The sequence below is a fragment of the Choloepus didactylus genome, chromosome 10 (assembly GCF_015220235.1).
Source record: "Choloepus didactylus isolate mChoDid1 chromosome 10, mChoDid1.pri, whole genome shotgun sequence".
In the NCBI taxonomy this organism is placed as follows: Eukaryota; Metazoa; Chordata; class Mammalia; order Pilosa; family Megalonychidae; genus Choloepus; species Choloepus didactylus.
This window is the reverse complement of record NC_051316.1, coordinates 11,045,997-11,049,930: the sequence shown is the minus strand read 5'-3', so window position 1 is coordinate 11,049,930 and position 3,934 is coordinate 11,045,997. Positions and strand designations below refer to the sequence as shown.

The following is a 3,934-nucleotide window of genomic DNA, read 5'->3' as shown; positions in this document are numbered from 1 at the left end:
TAAGGGGGAGACTCTTAGGCACAATTATAAGCAGGTTTAGCCTCTCCTAGGCAATGTATTTTTAACTATCATGTCACTGCTGTGCTTTTGGTGCCCCAAAAGTATTCTTCAACATCATCTTTCTCCCTTTGATTAGAAATCCCAGTCTCTATCAACAGTCTAATACTGTTTCTGAGGGACAACATCAAATGAAAAGACCATGTAAGAAATAGAAATGAATGGTAATATCATCTTTAGAGATTAGGCATTACTTACACTGCAAGAAGTGATTGATTTGGTAGACATTAGACCTTGTCTGCACTCTGCATCCTTTCCAGAATTATCTAACTTTGCTTTTGTTACTGTCCAGAAGCAGTTACCCTTCTGAGAGTACCTCCTTTCTGTTAATTACCCCAAACAATTGCAATGATCTCCATGGTTCGTTTTCTGACATACAGTTCCCCATTTTTGTGGCGCCGGCAAATGTACACTGCTTCTTCTGAGGCTCACCAAACTCAACATTGCTTTTCTGAATTCATGTATGAAATTTGTGCAGCAATGAAAGACTTCTGAGAATTCAGGGGAGTTCTGCAGAGTCCCAAGATTTTAAGGGAATTGACAGCGTATTTTAGCCCGTAGGCCTCACACCACACCTGGGCAAAGTTCAAGAAGAACAGCGCTTTGTGATTTAGGTTGACTCCAGGAAGTGATTTTTCTTTGCCATTCTTTTCATCATAATTTTGACAGGTCTCCCAGGTCCCATGAAAACTTTCCATCCTGGTACCCCATGCATTGGAATTGGAGTTTGAAGTTGTTCGCAGATTGCTGAGTCGACCAATCAGCGAGGTCTCCATCCTTGTTAAAGTTTCTGCCATTGTCACGGAAGCCATGGGTGATCTCGTCCCCTGGGCCCGTGCTGAAGCCCCTAAAGTTCAGTGAGTCAGGCTGCTGGGCACTGAAGAAGGGGGTGCAGAATGCCAGCTGGAAGACTCCCTGATTTCTACCTGAAGAATAAAATGCATTGTCTACAGCTGCTCCCACTTCTCTCCTCTCCTTATCCACCTTTTCTCAGCTTCTTTCGTTGTTTACATTGGCTGAACTTCAAATTTTGAATAATGTTTTCAAAGATTTCCTCCTCCTTGTAGTTCAACACAAGGTATTTGTTATCCAGTTTGCTATCCTTTGTAATAATGTCATCAGGATAGCTGATCCTTTCCTTAATTGCTAAGGCCTCTCCTTTAGCTTTCTTTTTTTGTTTCAGCACTCTTCTAAGTAAGGTCATCTAAAGTCTGAATAAAAACTTCCCAAATCTGTGTAACCAAATCCTCAGTCATGTGTTTACTCTCTCCAGCAAATGCCGCTTCCACATAAAGCCTTCCCACAGCATTTTCCATATTCCCACTGACATACTTTGCACAACGTCTCCAAGTTGCTGTTTCTGATATTGTGCCGAAAAGGGCCTTGTGGAAAGCATTTCTGGACTCCTTGTAGCTTCGGCTGAGGCTGCTTACAAGATCCAGTATGAAACAACAAGACATTAAATTCTGGAGATCTCTGGCTGTATATTTGGTAAGAATGAGTTTAAGTTTGGTTCAATATTCTGGAGCATAAAGGACTACATCTCCCTCATTTGGAATACTAATATTCACAGTTGACGTGATTTCATTTTTGAAATTCAGCTGGCTGAATGGCTTCCCATTGATCTCTAATGAGAAATTGTTTTGGATCTGGGCCAATGCCATTTTGTTATAAAAGAAGCATTGGATTATTTGATTTTCAGGTTCAGTTGTAGCATTGGCAACTTCTTTTTCCAATTCCATAAGTTTATTCATTTCCAAAGAAAGCTGATTTTCATTGATGGGCAGTCTTTCTTCTTGATGAATCCATTTATCCCCAGAAATCATAAAATCCACATATGCTGTACAAGCCTCTTTATATATACTAGTGCATCCATAGTCATCTCTGGAAGGGAGGCTGAGTCGTGGTTGGTCAATACAAATTATTCAGTTCATAGAGTTCTTATCATTGGTGCCAAAAAAAAAATTACTAAGGGCTTTTTTTTTTTCCATATTTAGGGCTCAATTGTGCAATAGATTTCTCAGCTGTCCAAGAAATACCATCTGTTTGCCCTCAGTTTTCTATTGCTACTGGTCACCCATGTGTATCTGGTGACAGTTTGGGTAAAGGTTCTCCGTCTCTGCCACCGATAGCAGATTCATTTCTATAAGACCTGTACAATGTTTTTGCTTCCTGCACTGCTACTAAATCTTCAGTTTTGGGTTCCAGAAGGACAGCCTTCAAAACAACTTCCAGTTCATCTCTTAACGTGTCAACGTTACTGTGATGGGAGCTATTCTAGGAGGGACGTTGCGTTTCACCCACCTTCCACAGGCGGGTTTGAAGAAGTCTGTGCAAGGTTCAGCAATGGAACTCGTGTTCCGAATCAGCCGAGCGGCTGGTTTTATGCAGACTTGCAAACGCTGCCACTGTAGGTTGTGGACAGGGCCATTGATGTGACGGCTGACAGCGAGGAGCAGGGTGAGGATGTAGGGGCGGACCTCCGGTGGGGTCCACTGCTGTTTCTCCTTTGATTTTGGAGTGTTGATGTCAGTTATATCCATCTGTCACGACCCAGGAGGGCTTTTGTAGCCAGAGGACTAAAGAAAGCACCGGACACGTTCTGAGACATGAGCCTTTATTATGAGGCTTACCTACAGTTTGGGGAAGTCAAGTCACATTGCCCTGAAATCAGGAGCTTCTCTGAGTGGATTCAGGAGCTGCTCAGCACTCAATGTGGAAAGAATCAGCACTTTGGGGGGCGCTGAAAAAGATGATTAGAAGGGCTCGACATTCCAATAGGTGTGAGCTTAAGGTGGGGAGCAGGGTCGTGCAACATAGGGAGGGAGTGATTGTAATCAATAGGGAAGAGTGGAGGATTGTAGAGATAACTATCTCAGAGAGTCTCAGGGAGGAGGTAGTTTCGGGGATAGATTACATTTAGCACCTGATATTACAGGGAGACTAGGTCAAACCTCAGCTGTTCTGGGTCAAGCAAACTGCTGAGGGCAGTATTCAAGACACATCGGGGCCTGAGCTCCCACACCATCTGACTTTCTTATCTGCCCATCACCTAAAATCTGATTTCTTAGATTTTAGTGAGAGTATTAATTAATTTGTCCAATCTGCCAGGGAAAAAGAACTTGTTCAAGACTAGTAAAGGGCAAAAAGATTACTAGGTGTCTTCAGTTGTGGCTATTGGCTGGCACAAGGGTAGGGAAACTCCCCTAAAGGGCTTTGCAAGCCACGTACTCTCTCTGTAGCATTTCCTTCCTCCCTCCCTCCCTCCTTCCTTCCCTCCCTTCCTCCTTCCTCCTTCCTTCCTTCCTCCTTCCTTCTTTCCTTTCTTCCTTCCCCTTAAAAATATATTAAAAAAAGCATAAAACATTTTTGGCTTGTGGGCTGTACAAAAAAATAGCGTACTGGCTAGTGCTGGATTTGGCCTCTGGCTGTTAATTACTGAGCCCAGTTCCTCCAAAGATTATCCAGTTCCAGTCTGTAGCGTAGTCTTTTGTACCTGGTCACTGTTCAGCCAATATTTGTTGACTGACACAAGGGAGCCCTTTAATGTCTCTGAACTTCCATTCAATGGGACCCACCCTCCTGCTCTAGGCGGGGTTGGCTCCTCCTCCAGGAAGTCTTCTCAGCTCTCTGCCCACCCCTCCTCCAGGAGGTGACCTTGACCTGGGCCTTCACCATCGGAACCTCAGCTTCCTCATCGGAAAATGGGGAAGTGGAGGTGACAGCTGCTCTGAGTCTACATCATCCTTGGCTCCTGCGGGCTGGGGGAGTGATCGTAGTCTGAGTTGCTAAGTGCCCCCAGGAGAAGGCTCAATATAGCAGGGTCCCCAGAGCCCTGCTCTGGAAGCAGAGAGGAGACATTTGAGCTGGTTTGGGT

At 44.3% G+C, this 3,934-nt stretch overlaps 1 pseudogene; it reads right to left on the bottom strand.

Annotated features, from left to right (window-relative positions):
* Nucleotides 1-485: 485 nt before the first annotated feature.
* LOC119505633 lies at nucleotides 486-2,600 on the bottom strand (annotated as a pseudogene).
* Between the last annotated feature and the right edge of the window lie 1,334 nt (nucleotides 2,601-3,934).